Raw genomic sequence first — 17593 nt, forward strand, 5'->3', positions numbered from 1 at the left:
CTGTGTTCTGTCTTCATGTTTGTCGTCTCTATAATGGAAAAGTCTAGAGCCTTGCTGTCCAATAAGGTAGCCATTAGCCACATGTGGCTATTGAGCCCTTGAAAGGTGGCTCATCGAGATGCATTTTCTGTGTAAAACACATACCACATTTCCAAGACTTAGTATGAAAAAAGAACCTAAAATATCTCATCAATAATTTCTGTATTGATTTTATTGACATGATCATAGTTCGGATATATTGGAATTCAACAAATTAGATTAAAATTTATTTTATTTGTTTCTTTTTACCTGTTTAATGTGGCTACTAGAAAACTTCAAGTTACACATGGCCCACATCTTTCTTTTTTCTTTTTTTTTTAATTTTTTATTTTATCACAGTAGAGTTGATTTACCCTGTTATGGTAATTTTGGCAGTACAGCAAAGTGACTCAGTTATACATGTCTGTATTCTTTTTCAGATTCTTTTGCAAGATGTTTCATCACAGGGTATTGAAGACAGCTCCCTGTGTGCTACGGTAGGACCTTATCATTGGCTCACATCTTATTTCTATCCAAGAGGACCAAAGTCTGCGGTCCTGGGATAAAAGATGGATGACTTGTGCAAACCCTCCTCGGCTTGAGAAAACGCTTTCAAACTCATTAGCCCACATTGAAACAAAGTGGGTGGGGTATAAACACGGCTTGGGCCTCTGCCTCCCTGGCCCCTGGGATACACTTGGGGCACTGGCTGGGGCAGCTCACAAAACATGCAGCCCAGGTGCACCCAGAGCTCTTGACACCTATACTGTCTCTGCCTTAAACAGCACCATTACTCCTTCTTTGAGAAAAGTGCTTCGTCATAGGCCTCCCTGGGAGGAAGGCAAGTGATGAATCTGTGACACAGAAAAATGACCTGATCTCTCCAAGGTCGTTACCGAAGGCCAAGGCCAAACCCAGCGGAGCAGGCTGTCTAGCTCGGAGTTTACCACCTGAGCCGCCTGGAGATGCTTTTCCGGTTGATGAGCTTAACTGTGGGAAGGCAGGCTCAGTACCCAGGCTTGTGGGGAAAGGGATTATGGTGTCTGAGAGCCCCGACCCCTCCCCTGCTCAGAGCATTCAACAGTCTCTGGGCTCAATAACTTTTTTTTCTTCTCTCAGAGATGGAAAGTGCTGTAGTATTCCCCTTTGATGCTTTAAAAGTGTTGTGTGCCTTTTCCTCTCTCGTCTTTATATCCGGCCCTCTCCTTTCTCTGTGCTGCTTTTACACCCGTTTCCATAGTAACCACCTCTATTGTATCCCTGAGTGTGAAGAGAAACCTTGCAGATGTTATTTGGGATCCAACACCTTTCCAGGAGCTATTTTGACTCGCCGTCTCCTTATCTCCCGGCACTAATTTTCTTGCTTTTCTTCTCCTTCCAGCTGCCCCTTCCTACAGGCCCTTGAGGCTGGCTCCCCCTCCCCCGCCATGTGAGTTTGGGGACGGTGGGGGGGTGGGTGGAGCTGGAGAGGAGGCAGAAATCTTTAGGTCTCATTAGAAACCCGAATTCTTCCTGTGGCTTCTTTGGCACAACATGCTAAATGCAAAAGCTCTTGCGGGTGACATCCCGGACATGGAGGGAGGGGTGTTAGGGTCGCCATTCGCTGTTGGACAAGCATCTCACCTGAAGGTCTGCCAAAAACAGAGACCTCCTTGGCCCTCTTTGCTGAACCCCACCCAGGCCCCACCCACCTCCACCTCGGCCTCAGGACCATCTCTGTGCCTTTGAATGTCTTCCTTCTGTGCATTTGCCCCGGAGAGACCAGCCATTGATGTGGAGGGCAGGGCAGAGGTGCAAAATACAACACACGCCCACACATACCTATCAGGGCTTCGAAGACCCCCCCAACAAATGAATCCCCCACTTCCCTCCCATCAGGAAGGGCAAGAGGAACAGGGCTTCAAAGGTGACCTCCAGAAATGGTTTGAAAATTCTTTGCCCACCATTCCTCCTTGGTACTGGACATTATTCTTTTGATTACACAAGCCTGACAGCCCGATCATAATAAACACATAACTGAAGGGAACCTATTCCTTTCCAGCGGCATTATTTATTCACCTAAAGCAAAGGCTGAGTTATATTTAGCATATGATGTCAGTGGGTTGTTTGGATTCTTGGAAATTGGCAGGAAGCCACCTCTCACATGATATATGAAATCACTGATAAATGCTTCTTTTCACCAAAAGAAAAACAGCTTAATAGATGCGGCCCTTTTCTGCTCCCCCCTCCTCCCCCCCCGTCTCCTCCACCATCCTTCCTCCTACCGCCTGCCCTTTCCTCGTCTGGGATTTGTCTTTCTGTGGCACAGCTCAGCGGAGCCTGTGAAGTGGAAATGAGTTGCTCAGTATCACAGATCAAAATGAGGCTGTTGGGATTCTCAGGATGGTTTTTTTCCTCTCCTAGATCCTGGAAGGCTGCCAAAGCGCCAGTGAATCAGACATCCACGCACAAAAAGGCAAATCTATACAGCCGTGGCTTTATGGGGCCCAGTATTTATGGCAGAGCACTAGCTCTGGGTTGCTGTTTTGCAGGCGAAGATGGGAAATAGATAGTGATTCAGGATTGCCATTAAGTGTGAAAACAGCCCCTGTACAGATTGTGTGTAATAAACCAAGTGCAGGGAGAAGCTGTAAGAAGCTCTGGATTTGCCACACTGGATCAGCCTTGGGGCCCATCAAGTTCAAGCTCCTGATTTGTGTGCTGGTTAATACCTGGTGCTTAGAACAAATCTTTCTTCTTTCCCGCTACCTTCCCCGTCATGCACTGGGTCTATCATATGAAGCTATTGGAGGGTCGGGTGGGGTTGTGCCTGTGGAATTAAGTTAATTCCTGCCCTCCTGCAGAGACCAGTTTATGTGGCCTGAAGCACAAGATTTAATTACCCTTATCTTGGCTCCTATAAAAGCCAGCATCACTCTTGATCATGGATTCACCCAGCCCCTTCCACACTCAGCTGTAACATTTAACTTGGGGACCCCCGGCTGAAGCCAGGTGGGTTGTCTTCCCAGCTGTGAGAACCTGGGAAGCAGCAGCTTTGATGGTGGTTTATTTACATGTCCTTGTCCTTCGTTCCCTCTAGTGGCCCCCTGTTCTGACGCTGGAAGTTACTGCAAAGACAAGAGAAGGGCTCCTTTCAGCCCGTCAGCATCTCAGATACCTTCATTAAGCTCCTCCCTCTATCACACACTCTGTCAAGCAATCCTGCCTCGTTGATATCGACCATGGGTGGAGGGACTTGGAAGGTTTCAAATACCCCACTGTGACACTGGTGCCAATGGCCTTTCTCCTACACCTGCACCTGGGCCAAGCCCCTCGCTACGCTCATCTCCATCTCAGGTGGAAGAGAAAAACAAGATGGAAAGAGGAGGAAGCAGAGTTCCCTTGTTGCTCAGAGGGTTAAGGATCCGGTGTTTTCATTGCTGTGGCTCAGATTACAGCTGTGGCACAGGTTTAATCCCTGGCCCAGAAACTTCTGCATGTCACAGGTGTGGCAAAGAAAGAAAGAAAGAAGGAAAGGGGGAGAGAGAAAGAGAAAGAGGGATGGAGGGAGGGAGAGCAAGCAAAAATCCATGCTCTTTGTGTAGCTGCCTGAATGTCTTACTAGGGAGAAGATGAGATGGATGGGGAGACGAATAGACAGATAAACAGATGGACAGACGAATGTATGGGCCCATACATCAATTCCTCCATCAGTAAGAAATCCCACAAAATGAACACTGGTGGTAGGTTAAAACTGTTTTCGACTCGGCACTCAAATTAGCATTCATTTGGGGCTCCATAACAGGAAATGCAGGTGAGGGAAAGTCTTTCTTTTAATTGGAATTCTTTTTTCTTTTTTTTTTTTCTTTCAGTGAATTTCATTATTTTTATAGTTGTGCAAACATCATCATAAAATGTTCTGATTTTAGAACATTTTCATCCCAACCCCCCCACCCCACTCCTGTCTACCCTTCCCTGCCCACCCCACCTGTTATTTTTTTATTCTTAAAACAAGAGGTTTTGAGCCCAGATGGCCTCTTATCTCCCTTCCAGCCTCTGACCTTTTAAGATTCTATAATTGTGTGATTCTGAGACTTCACAAGTCACCAAGAGTGAATTAACCCTTTTCTGAGAGGTTGTTGTTCTCTTCTCCCCCAAGGTGAGCCTCTGTCTCAGACATAGGCATTCCCTACAAGGTGAGTGCCCCTTCCCTGGGCCCTGAAGGAGCCAATAAACACCCTTCCTCTGGGTGAGCATGTGCTCTCACTGAGAACACTGTTCACTTGGGCTCTCTGTTAAGGCCACGTCATGTTTATACTGATGATGATGAGCCCAGTTTTATGCAAGGAAGAGTTCTTTTGGCCCAAGCTTCTTGAGAAGCTGGCCATGATTTCCATCAGCCCCAGATCTCCCAGAGAAGAGTGCTGTGGCCTCTGGCAGAGTGACACGCAACAGCAGTAATCACCCATTGGCCCATCTCTGAAGCCTGGCCCAGGGTTTTCTGAGCACTGGCTTCAGCCAATCTATGTTGTCATATTACCTCGGATTGGGTCTGGTAAGACCAGATGCAAGTCAAGACAGAGAGGGATGGAGAAAATTTAAAGACATCCTTATGCTTCCTTGGAGAGAATGCAACATACCAAGCAGGGCCACATGGGGAAGCACCAGGGTCCATCAAGAGGCATAGAGAGATGGGAGGCCCTGTGGGTGAGAGTCTTATGTGGTTTCCATGAGAAGGAACGGGTAAGGCAGGGCAGTCAAGCTTAGATTTGTCTAGCTGTGTGTGAAAGTGGCACTCTGTGAAATTCATGTTCACTGTGACTGTTAGAGTCTATAATTTAAGATGATCTGAGGACTCCAAATGTTTATGGGTGTATTAGTGTTCTTCAAGGAAAGAGCACCAACTCTGAGTGTATGTGTGTGAGTGTGTGTGTGTGTGTTGTGTGTGTGTGTATAGAGACAGAGAGAGATTGACTTTAAGGAAGCAGTTCATGCACTATTGGAGGCTGGTAAGCCCTGGGCCTTGCCTCTCCCTGCAGCATTTACTTGGTCACACAGTGGGATCCCCTTTGCTCCATCCCCACATTACTCGCTGCATCCTGTCCCGCCTTCCCCACAATCTGCCAAATGTGGGAAACACAGTCACTTGATGAACCTGTACTGGGTACCTCTGTGCTGAGGGCCAAGAGCTGAGAGGTGAGGAAGGTGGGTCCCACCCACAAGGCACTCACAGCCCAACAGAAGAGGAAGACCTGCCAGCCTGATGGCAGGGCCATTGGCCCAGCTACCACATCAGGCCTCCAGAAAGTACCCTGGACCCACAGAGTGAGGCATCACCAGCTCTGCCCCCAGGACAGCTCTGTCAGGCAGGAAGGGCTGACCATGAGCTGAGTAGACAAGTCCATGGATGGGAGAATGAGGGAAGGGCAGCCAGGCAGAGGGAGCAGCATGTGCAAAGGCACAGAGGACTGGGAGCATTCCATGCTGCTCAGCTGGCATATACAGCAGATGGTGCTGAGGCCAAGAAGGCACAAAAGGTGGGTGGGAGAGATTGTCAGGAGCCTGACAGGCCTCCAAGAATGAGCTGGGATTTGCTCTCCTCAAAATCACCTGCCTGGCCCTGGTGCAGTCCCACTGGTACTTCTGAAACTTTGGGGGCCATGCATGAAGGGCTCTGATATCCTCCAGGTAGTTACTGAGTCTTAGTTTGTGCTGATCCCCAGAAAGGAGCCTTGGGGCACACAGAGATGGCTAGATATTGGTTCCTGACTTCAAGGCCCATATAGGCCAGGTGGGGAGCAAGGAACGTGAAACAGTAGAGGCCAGGAAGAATAATCAAACATCAGGCAGTGTGGCCTCCATCGTGAGGGTGGTGAGAGTAGTGAAGGAATAGGCCAGGTGCTTCCACAGGCAGGTTATCAATCAGGGAAAGCCATCACTTCCTATTCTAGGCTGGGGAGAGCCATGTCTGCTGACCTTTCTAGGAGCATCGGTCCTTTTCCTTGGAGGACGCTCCAAACACAGCCTAACCAGCTCTCATCAGCGTGGAGACTCCCTTCCCTTCTGGTCTAAACCTGTCAGCTTCCCTTTATCCAAGCTGAGTGTTACATCCTCAGCTGCATCTCATCTCTGCGCCTCACTGACTTTAGATCTATCTCGGGTTTCAGACCCTCCTACTTTGGGGGTTTGCCTAAAACCACCCCGCTCCTCTGCAGAATGCAGCCTGGGGCATAAAGATATTCTAGTACATGCTTGCAAAATGGAGATGTTGGAGTGTCTACTGCAGCGCAACGGGATAGGCCATGTCCCTTGAGCACTAGGACGCAGGTTCGATTCCCAGCCCAGTAGAGTGAGTTGAGGGTCTAGCTTGCCACAGCTATGGCATTGGTTGCAGTGGCAGCTCAGATGGGTCTGATCCCTGGCCCCGGGGAACTCCATATGCTGTGAAGCAGCCGAAAGAATTTTCAAAAATAAAAATAAATTATTAAAAAGAATGGAGATGTTCTCCGTGAGGCTTCTGTCACAAGCAGCCCTGTTTCTGCCAGAGCGGGGAATCTATCATGAGTTCCTTTTTAATGCACTTGTTTATACCTGCCAGAGAGTGCCTTGGCCTGCTGGTCAGTGTTTCCAGTGCTGCTGCTTCAGAGCAAGGCAGCGCTTTTGTGTGTGCCTATTACAAACACATTAGCCACACGCGTGGCTCCTCGTCTCCCTTACACCACGCAGCCAGAGTGATTGAAACGCGACATTTTAAACCCCAAAGCAAATTACAGCAAAGAATCGGTGTGAAATTACCATCCTCTGCTCGGAGTTCCTTTCTAAAAGTCAGGCAGCGGAGCCCAGGATAAAAGTTGGCCTGTCAGACAAGCCCATTCAAGCTTGCAATTCCGCTGTCATTTGCCCGACGGGGCTGTGATAAAGAACAAGGATAAAAAAAAAAAAAAAGTCTGCCAAAAATAGTGCCACTGAGAAACTGACACCCGGGCGAACTCAGGGGCCAAGGCCGGCCGGGCTCTACGCTCTCCCAAAGGACAGCAGCACTGAGGACTTGTTCTGACGGGGACATGTGTGACCTCGGCTTTCAGCACCAAGGAGATGGGGACAGATCGGGCTGCAGAGAGAGCTGCCTCTGTGAATCCCGGAAGAAAGGGCAGGGAGAACAAAGTTTACACTGAAAATCTGGACTTTCCAAGCAGCATGTTGAGACAGACCCACAGCAGACAGGTTTGCTGCGGGCCCGGGACTCGCCTGGGGCGGTGGCTGCAGCCTGGAGATTCATCTAGAAAGAATATAACACTGAGCTTCCGTCTCTTTCTACTCTTTCTGGGCCTGTAGTTCTCCGGGTGGTACCCTAGGGGCCTGAAAGAGGGAGATTCCCCCCTCTGTAACCAGGAGCTACAGGGGTGGCAATGGAAGGGACCACTGGCGAGGTGGCAGGCTGATTTCTGGGTTCTGCGCCCCTTCCCCCCGGGGAAGGGGACCAGAAGACACCCCACCTGCTAGGTGACTAGGGAGGGCACACCCTGTACAGATGTTGCTGATCTAGCCAGCCTCCCTCGGGTCCGGGAGTCAGGTGCTTCCTTGGAACTCCCTAGCTGCCCTGACGGGGAGGTCGCCTCCGCTCCAGCTCACAGGTGGGGCTACTGAATCTCAGAAAGGTTCACTAATAATGTGCCCAGGTCTCGCCTTGGACACGGTCGATTCTGGGAGTCAGTCAGATCCAGGCCTTTGGGCTACAAGTCCAGCGGCAGTTGCTTCCGTAGGAGGGTCCACTGGCCTGCTTCAGAGGGGGCCTCTGCCCACAGATGGGGACAGTCGTGCAGTCTGCCTTCACCTCCAGGGCATCGTGTCTCCCAATAGACACTTGGTCCCCATATTTCTGTCCTGATGTCCCATTGCCCGTGTACCCTAAGGAACCACTGACCGAAGTTGAAAGTAGCCATCAATATCTGGCAACCGTAAAACCTGGGGTGTGTTTTGTTGATAAAAACCCCCCAAGGGAAACGAACACAGGAGCTGTGAGGAGTCCAGAGTGGGAGATGTTTTCCAGAAAGGGCCCCTCCAGGGCCGTAGCTTCAGGACAGTCTGTTGCAAACAGGCCCCAAGAATATCTACCATCATCACTGTTAGCGCTGCTGTCGCCCTGGCACCATCAGACTCCACATCTGGGGGGCGCTCCTAATCCCGGATTCCTTGGAGAGCCTGTGGGGCCTGGCTGTCCCCCCTCCTGCTGTCTGTCTTCTGTGTCACTCCTGACTGCCTCCCGCAAGCAGAGCATTCCCTGGGGAGGTTTCCCCGGGGACCCTTTTCTCTGGCTTCCTTACGCAGCTGTCACACTGTCCCACTTGTTTTTCAAGAAGGAGGTCCCCAGGGTTTCTTCAAGGCAGACCTGAACATGACCCTGCCATGTGGATTTGTCCCCTCTCATCTTCCCGCCCCACCCCCCCAGGAAAGGGGGACCCAACCCAGGCACCCATGGGCGGGTCCTAACAGCCTCTTGGCCTCTGCAGTGCATCACCTGTTGTTTTCTATCCAGAATATGCGTTTGGACATGGAAGGATTTCAGCGGTTCCTGCAAAGGCAAACCTCTCTGGAGGAACCAGAGATGTCTTCTTGGCAGACCAGCTTCACACCCCACAGGGCAGTCTGTCAGCAAAGAATTTAAGGGGGCGCGTGCTTAGGTAACACATGAGGGAGGGTAGGTGAGGGAAGCCATCATCCAGCACTTGATCATGAACTTCATATCCGCCAAAGGTGTTTTTTGTTTTTTTTGTCTTTTTGCCATTTCTAGGGCCACTCCCCCGGCATATGAAGGTTCCCAGGCTAGGGGTCTAATCGGAGCTGTAGCCACTGGCCTACACCACAGCCACAGCAACGTGGGAATCCGAGCCGCGTCTGCGACCTACACCACAGGTCAGGACAATACCGGATCCCTAACCCACTGAGCAAGGCCAGGGATCGAACCCACAACCTCATGGTTCCTAGTCGGATTCATTAACCACTGAGCCACGACGGGAACTCCTTTACCCGCCAAAGGTTTTTAAGTCATTCATTGCTGCTAGCGCTTCCTCCCAGACACCCTTAGGAGGTGGGTAGAAGCTGGTGTCCTCCTTTTGAGAATAAGGACAAGGAGAGGGAAATACCCCCAAGGACACATCCATGGAATAAGAAGGGTCAGAGGCCTCGGTGGGGAGGTGTTCCCCTCAGTTACCCTCCACTCCTGCCCCCAGCCCCATGTGCCTCCAGCAAGCCAATGCCGAGGATGTTTCTGGAGTGCGGCTTTCACCCAGGAATTGTCCAAGATGTTAGCTTGCTGGGAGCGAGGCTGAGGTCTCGGTCACTGTCACCTAGCATGTGAGTGCTGTGCAGTAAGTCACTGAAAGATGCTCACCTACTGAGCACAAAAAAAGCAAACTCTCACTCCCCAGCCACTCCCGAGCCAGCTTTGAAGCAAGATGTATTTTTAAACACAAGCCTCGTACAGAAAATGTTCCCTCGCATGTCCCCATAGCCTACTAATGGGGCAACTGTTGGCAACCAATACCACCAGCCCGTGCTCAGGGCTGTGTTCTCAATTTTTCTTTCTATTCTTGTCCCCTGGCATATGATAGGGATTGCTGTCCCGGGAGACTGCAGGCTACTGACGAAAAAGCTTGCAGTCGGTTCTGGCCTGCTCTCAATTTCCAGACTCTCTGATTTTGTTCAAACGCGGGGCCTGTGGACCTGTGTCCCTTTACCCAGTTGGTAACTGGAATTTTTTTGTATTCTCGCAGATTCCATGGAATAGCCTGATGTTTCCCAGAAGGCTGGGGACCCCCACTGCCCACCCCCAGCAGTGCCCCAGGCTGACAAGGGAGTTGAAGTCGGAAAGTCAGCTGCCTCTCCAGTGCCTGAGAAAGCGGCCTCTGTGCTCCTGCTGGATTTTACAGCAGGGCCAAGGGCCTCACTTCCCTCCTTTGCAAAGGAAAATAGCCATTCTGGTATCAACTTTGCTGATGAGGATTTATCTCCGAAGCCAAAAGGAAAAAAAGTCACCTCTCGAGTCCTAATTAGAATGATTCCTCTACTTAATTTATTCAGGATAGCCTCCTGAATTGGCCTGGTGTGTCCTTGAGTATTGTTACTATTACTGCTGCTGCTGCTGTTGTTGTTTTAAAGAAGCCATTTCTGACCAGAGGCTGGGGAGATGCCTTTTGTTCGCCTCTGGGCCCTGCGGTACCGGCCCCCGCCAAGGGAACCATTCCTGCACTGCTGTGTTTATTTGAGTTATGTAATATAAACAGCTCCAAGGAGATGGGCTCCGCCACTTTTTGTTTTTAGACTCCGACTTCACTTGCCCTCTGCGGAGCTTGGCGCTTGGGTGGTTTCCTCCAGCCTCCTCTGTTTTGCTGCTGGGGAACACAACAGCCTGCCGTTGACCCTTCTCTAGGACTAGCCCTTTCCTTCTCAGACCCAGCAACGAAACAGAGATGCTGCTGAGGCTGACAGTGTCCTCAAAGGCTCAGCCTGGGCTGGAGGTAGAGGGGGCATCAGAATGAGCCGTCTTGGGCATTAAGCTTTCTCTGTAGCTTCTTCACTGATACCTAGTTCCTCCAAGTCAGAAGTATCCCTTGGTGCTCCCATCATGGCTCAGCGGTTAACAAACCCGACTAGCATCCACGAGGATGTGGATTCGATCCTTGGCCTTGCTCAATGGGTTAAGGATCTGGCGTTGCCATGAGCTGTGGTGTAGGTTGCAGACACGGCTCGGATCCCACGTCGCCGTGGCTGTGGCGAAGGCCAGCAGCTGCAGCTCCGATCAGACCCCTAGCCTGGGAACCTCCATATGCCACAGTCCTAAAAGCCAAAAAGCCAAAAAGCTAAAAAAAAAAAAAAGAAAAGAAAAGAAAAGAAGTATCCCTAGAACGTCTGAAACATAATTCCGTGTCGCATATGGATTCACACCCGACTTTTCAGGAACACCTCTGATGTGTAAAACACACGTGACTATAGTTAGGAGGCGAGTTTGAAAGGTATTGCAAACATCAGCTCCACATTATTTTACTATTTGCAACCCCTTAAATCAAATATTTGCAAAGTGTTTCAATGCTAATTAGACCAGGCTGATGGTTTATCCCCCTAATGACTCCACGCAGTGGAGAAACCCCCGCAGCCTCCTAGCTGAGTTTGCCTTGGCAAAACGGCAGGCGAAGCACCGTTGGATTATACTGCATTTTTAGTGACAGGTTTCTTAAAACAACTCTCCAACCGGCTGCATCACTGATTCCTTTATTTATACAGTTGTCTTAATGCAGATAACTATTTTCAGAATAGTTATGAACTCTCAAATTTCTTATGGTGAGATTCCATCTATAAAATCTCATTTTGCAATCTTCCATCTTTCTTCTCAAATCACCCCTGACACTCATGCTTGCCATTTGATCTACCGGGGTCACCAACCTCGAGGTGACAAGGATGCCTTCTTCATCTTTTCAGAACCTTGGGAGGCAGGACTAAAAAGGGGACAGCATAGAGGTTCGGAGGATTGAGCACCCAGGCAATGGAGGTTGGGCGGAGGGAAACTGGTGGCAGGAATGGCCTGGAATAGAGAGAGAGGCACCAGGTGCTTCCCTCGCCCTGGATTCCCAGGAAACTCAAGCCTCGGAAAGGACAGGAGGAAAGGAAGGAGGGAGAGGAAGGAAGGAAGGAAGGAAGGAAGGAAGGAAGGAAGGAAGGAAGGAAGGAAGGGCGGGAGGGAGGGAGGGGAAGAAGAGAGGGAGGGGAAGCAAGGAAGAGAAATTACAACAATGGACAGGGTGGGGATGGGGCGGGGTTGGAACTGGGGATTTGTGCCTGAAGAATCACTCCAAGGGCTACCAACTGAAGCCCCGCCAGGGCCTCTGACAAAGACACACAGCATCCTCTTGCCTCTTCAAGCCTTTCAGAATGTCTCTGCACTTTTCCAGCAGTAGCAGCTTCCCACTCTTGCATAGCTTCTCATTTGCCAACTCCCAACCCTACCTACCCATCTCCCTCTACAGTTCTCTCCCTCAAGGTCAAATCCCAGGGCACCTCAACTTTTCGTGCCTTTCCCGCTTGGTGAGAGCCACCGCCTGCAGAGAACCCCCTGGGGTGGGGAGTGAGTGCAGGGGTAGGGATGTGAGCAGCGGGGCAGAGGAAATCTGCTGGGGCCTTGACTTTCTCACACATGTTTCAGATGTGCAGGGGTGTGATTGTAAACAGCGTCTTGGCCGCTGCCAGAGCCGGCCTCTCCACCCCGAGTCCTGTTCCCATCACCCTAGGGGTTCCAGTAATAGGGCGTAAAGCAAACAAAGAAAAACAGTAATCTGGTGTTCCAATTGCATTTTTTGTTTTTAGAAAATGTTAATGATAGGTTATTTGATTACCCTAGGTTTGGCTCTGCCTGCTCTGTATTAAACACATCTGGTATTTAGTAACGATATAAGTAGCAGGAGTTTTTTGGCACTTGAAAATAAGCTCATCCAATGTTGCCATGCAGTTTGGAAACTCGTCAGAGAGGCCAGCCAAACTTGTGGAGATACAAGACTTTTTCTGTAGGCTGGGCAGCCGGCCAGGACAGCTAAAAAATGTGAATTGGCTAAGAACTGCTGCCACGCAAACACTTCTGGAAATTTCTATGCTTGGGCCTGCCAGATCCATTATGCACAACATGAATTACAAGAGTTTCTATCTCTCCAAGCAGTTGCTTTTTGAGTTTAATTCTCCGATGCACTTTATGAAACATACGCACACAACCAAAATGAGAAAAACACCCCCCAAATCCACTACCATTAAAAAAAAAAGTCTTTCCATTTGGGTTGCCAAGCTCACAACTTTTCCTGAATTAGGAAAAAGAGTCTCAGACTTCAGTTTGAATTACATGAAATTGAACATGTGGGAGGCAACCGAACTTCCTGGAAATTCTAGAAAGGAAGGTCTCCCATCATGGAGACAGCCTTGTATCTAGGTAAGGAAAGTGATACACAATGCAACAAAAGAGCTTGGAAGGGGAAAAACATATGCATCCTAAAACCGGCAGGTCCAGTGACGGGGCTTTGGGCCTCAATGGAGATTTGAAGCAGGCTGGGAAGCAAACCCGTAAGCAGAATGGGCCCCTTCTGTGTGGCGGTAGCAGCCCTGCGAGGAGGGGTCCGGTTCCTCCTTGAGGTTCCTCCTCCGGGTCCAGAGGCCTGTCAATCACAAGGGCAGGATTTGAAGCAGAGGGTGGGCCCAGGAGGGCAGGCCACAGCGGGCGCCGGGGGAAGCGGGGCGGCTGGTGGTGGAATAGGGAGGAGAGAAGCAGCCAACCCCTTGCAGTCAGATCCTGGGTCTGCCCGGGCTTCCCTCCCTTCCAGGGCTTAGAAAGCTTTGCATCATTTCTTTTCTGATTCCAAATCGAGACTTGCCTCTTTCTTGTGATTCAGATGTACTAGATTACTCAGACTCTGCCCAGGATTGTTTTTAAGGGCCTGGAGCTCCACTCCTATTCTCCAGAAACACTGGAATGACATTATTCATAGGACTCAGATAATAGCTACTATGAGATAATCAGATTAGCACATTATGAGACAGAAAGTATAGCTAAATCCTTCCCATTCCCACTGGCCTGATGCTTTCTTGATATACAGCTCTTTTCAAGAGAAATCAAAGGTCCCTGGATGTCTTTTTTCTTAGTTTTATTTTCATTTCTTGTCTTCTAGGGTTATGCCCTCGGCATATGGAGGTTCCCAGGCTAGGGGCTGAATCGGAGCTGTAGCCTCTGGTCTATACCACAGCCACAGCAACACCAGATCCGAGCTGCATCTGCGACCTACACCACAGCTCACGGCTGGATGTCGTTTTTGACTTAGATAATAGTGAAACTCCAAGATATTCTAACACAGCGGCTGTCCTCCTTTGTATCATTTACATGGTGAACATTTAACTGAGTCCCTCTGCTAGTCTGTGCCTCAATTTCCTCTCTGAGCCTGCTTGTGGCCGTTCTCCCAGGGCAAGGGAAAGATCTGGAGGTTTGGAATCAGGCTCCACCTTGGACTCTTGTCACTCTGCAACCTCCTTCAAGCGGCAATCTCGTAAGTCTCAGCAGGGCATCCTCACTTGTGACAGGGGGCCAGTACCATCGTCCTCAGAGCCAGGTAGTGAAGGAATGAGACAGCACCTGGGACCTGAGACCTTTTGCTGCAGTGTCTGCAGTGCTCCTACCTGGACAAACATCTCCTAGAGCAGCAAAATACGAAGAAACCCTAAGAGACTAAAAATAACTGTGTACATGCGCAGTTGGGACAAATTAGGGGCAAATAAAATGGCAAAAAGTTACAAAAAGACTAAAAACCCAGTTGCCACATCTAAGAGCCCAGAGCAAAAGCAGGGTGTCAGGAGCAAAGGCGCATGCCCTCTGCACACAACACCGCTAAGGGTTGGGCCGACCATCCAAGCCATGCCTCTAACCTGACCCCTGGACCTGCCCCTACACTCGCCCCATATAAGGAACCAGGTCACTGTTTTAACCTTTTTGGAAGCAAGCATAGGAACCTGTTAGTTGCTTTTGCCTTCTCCTGCTGCAGGAGGGGTCCCAATAAAGCCGTGCCTGAATCTCTTGCCCGGCCTCTTATCAATTTCTATTGGTTAAGGGAGGCCAAGCGCCCAGGTCGGTAATAGGACCAAGTATAATAAAAATTACTCAACTTCTTTGCCAACTGTAGAGCAATATCCAAATGTGAGTTGTGAATAACACCTTTCAGGGCCTAACTGCAGACTTTTTTTTTTTTTTTTTTGCTTTTTAGGGCCACACCCGCCGCATATGGAAGTTTCCAGGCTGTTGACCGAATCGGAGCTGCAGCTGCTGGCCTACGCCACAGCCACATCAACGTGGTATCCAAGCTGCATCTGCAACAGACACAGCAGCTCACAGCAACGCTGGATCAGTAACCCACTGAGCGAGGCCAAGGATTGAACCCTTGTCCTCATGGACACCATTGGAGTTCGTTATTGCTGAGACACAAAGGGAACTCCATAACCTTAATTAAAGTGTGTCACCTCCTCCCTCCCCCCCACTTCCTCTCTCTTTCCTTTCAGTCAGTAATCAATGGGGTAGCAATCACTGTTAATGTGCTGTTTGACTAGATTGACCTAAGAGAGAAGGTGAAGTTGCCAGTGCTAATTAGATTTCCTTTCCCATTGTGAAATGTATCCCAGGACTATGTTCACAAGAAGCAGTTAAACAGGTTTGGGCATTTAGAAAAAAAATGCTGGGGCCCCAAGAAAGCACTCTTGGCCTCATTTCTATTTGGCTCACATTGTCTGTCCTGTTCTTGCTTAAATTTGGATCACAGGACACATTTTTTCTCGGTTTCCTTTTCTCATGTTCCTGGATGTTTGTCGTAGAATTGTAGGAAACACAGAGTCAGAGGAATCAGCCAGAAAGATTGTTCCCTTCCCAGGAAGGTCTGGGGCCGCCTCAGACACCACGTGTGTGCGCTGCCCGCGTTCCCACAGCGGCCGGCCTCCTCTGCCCCGTTCTTGTTGTTCTTTTCTGCTTGATGGCCATAATTTGGGGGTTTTCAACCCTGATTAGTATAAGGGCTTTTTCCCTTCTCGGTGTGGAGACAGCCACCCTCCCCACTGCCTGGTCCCTGTGCCGCCCAGGGCAGAGCTGGAGCTTGTGAATCAGGGTGAGTTCAGCCACAGCGGAAGCACAGAGAGAAAGGAGCACAGAAGGCCACTGTTGGGCCCCTGCAGAGGGAGAGGAAGGAGGCTGGCAGGGAGCAGGGGGTGGAGGGGAAGAAGGCCAGCCACACCAGCCACTGCCACCGCCACCCCAGTGACAACAGGCAGGCACCCCGCTCCCACGTAGCACAAGGCATCTTTGCCTGCCTGGCCCGCCAGAGGCTGGGTACTGTCCCTGAGCAAACCAGCAGGCGCCGATGTTAGTGGGGTCACCAGGATGAGCATGGAATTTTCTGGAATGAGACTCAGACTGTGAAGCATTCCCCAGACATTGTAACATCCAGCCAGTCTCTCCTGTCATTTACCTTTAGGTTCACCTCTGTGAGTCATAATCATAAATATTTATGGCGCACCCTTCATCTCTCGGCACATCCGTGTGAAGTATCTCATTTCATTCTCACAGGAGCCCAGTTTCACTGTGAGGTGGGTGCTAGAATTATCCCTATTTTTCAACCAAGGGGACCAAAGCTTGGGGAGGGGGCGTGGAGTGGCCTGACCAAGCTCGCAAGCTGTAGCAAGAGGGTCATCCTGTCCAGTCACCACACGACCACCTCTCGGGCTTTGCCCTGTTCACGTCTCACCCCCTCCTGTTTCATTAATTGCATTTGATGTCCAAATGGGCTCCCCACAGGGTCCCCACAGAGACACATGGGCTTGGTCCCTCTTACCTGTGAGCTCAGCTGTCTGCTGTGTTAGGTCACTGACCTCGGTCTCTCAGGGCTATGGCACCTCCTCAGAGCAGGCCTGGGATGCCTCCACTGGCCAGGCTTCCCATCTCTGCTCCTTCTCTCTCCTCTCACTCCCCCACCTCATTCCCCCACCTCACTCACTGGCCGTCATCAGAACAGCCAGAAAATTCCACACTTTTGCTAGTGACGTTAATACCAGCAAGGGTCACTAAAATTTAACCTTTCAAGTCAAATCCGCACTAATAAGTGCTTAATAGACAAACCATTCCATCCAACATGTTTTTGATTGGTTTTGTTTTGTTTCTTTTTAGGCCCATCCCTGCAGCATAAGAAGTTTCCAGGCTAGGGGTCGCATCAGAGCTGCAGCTGCTGACCTATTGCACAGCTTGCGGCAATGCTGGATACGTAACCCACTGATTGAGGCCAGGGATCGAACCTGCATCCTCACAGAGACTATATTGGGTTCTTAACCTGCTGAGCCACGATGGATACTCCCATCCAACATTTTCAAAGGGAGGATTTTTTTCCAGAGCTGATGCCGCTTTCCTATATTCGATATTTGCTGAGGACCTACTGTGTGCTTACTATGTTCCTATTGATCCAGGCCTTGTTTTTGGCACTGCCTCAAGCCATCTACCTGCTTAGAGTGGGAATAGGTAACTCTTGAAATCCTAGCATTCCAGAGAGATCTTTTCCTGTGATTTGGCCCAGAACCCACCTCTTCCTCTCCAAGGTGACAGCTAGGGCTGTGAGAGAAATTTAAAACGCCTTCTTGGAGCAGTTATCTGACATTTCTAAATGTGATTGCTAATGTTACTCAGAGGACCTTCCTATAAGCAGTTGTCTGAGCCACAGTGTGTTTGAGACAAGAGGGAACCAAGGGAAAAAAATGCCACTATTGTTTCTAAACTACAAGACTGGTTTTATTACTAGGGTGTAATTATTAGTGTTATATATCACCTCTCCATCTTATTTATGCAATACTCTGAGAAGTTTAAAAAAAAATTTTTTTTTAACAAATCTTAAGTTGGAGTTCCTGTAGTGGGGCAGCGGAAACGAAAGCAACTAGGAACAATCCCTGGCCTTGCTCTATGGGTTAAGGATCCCCTGTTGCCCTGAGCTGTGGTGTAGGTAGCTGATGCGGCTCGGATCTGGCGTTGCTGTGGCTGTGGTGTAGGCCG

The 17593-nt window shown here is 49.9% G+C and overlaps 2 long non-coding RNA genes across 2 annotated transcripts in view; one reads left to right on the forward strand and one right to left on the reverse strand.

Annotated features, from left to right (window-relative positions):
- Positions 1-16499, reverse strand: part of LOC125116796 (uncharacterized) — a 29321-nt gene extending 12822 nt beyond the window's left edge. The window contains exon 1 of the long non-coding RNA XR_007132426.1: positions 16392-16499. This is a non-coding gene — a long non-coding RNA (uncharacterized LOC125116796). The remainder of the gene's footprint in view (positions 1-16391) is intronic.
- On the forward strand, positions 6977-10289 carry LOC125116795 (uncharacterized). The gene is made up of 2 exons (XR_007132425.1): positions 6977-7221; positions 9771-10289. It is a non-coding gene; the product is annotated as an uncharacterized LOC125116795 (long non-coding RNA).
- Positions 16500-17593: the final 1094 nt, after the last annotated feature.

The sequence above is a fragment of the Phacochoerus africanus genome, chromosome 15 (genome assembly GCF_016906955.1).
Source record: "Phacochoerus africanus isolate WHEZ1 chromosome 15, ROS_Pafr_v1, whole genome shotgun sequence".
Taxonomy (NCBI): Eukaryota; Metazoa; Chordata; class Mammalia; order Artiodactyla; family Suidae; genus Phacochoerus; species Phacochoerus africanus.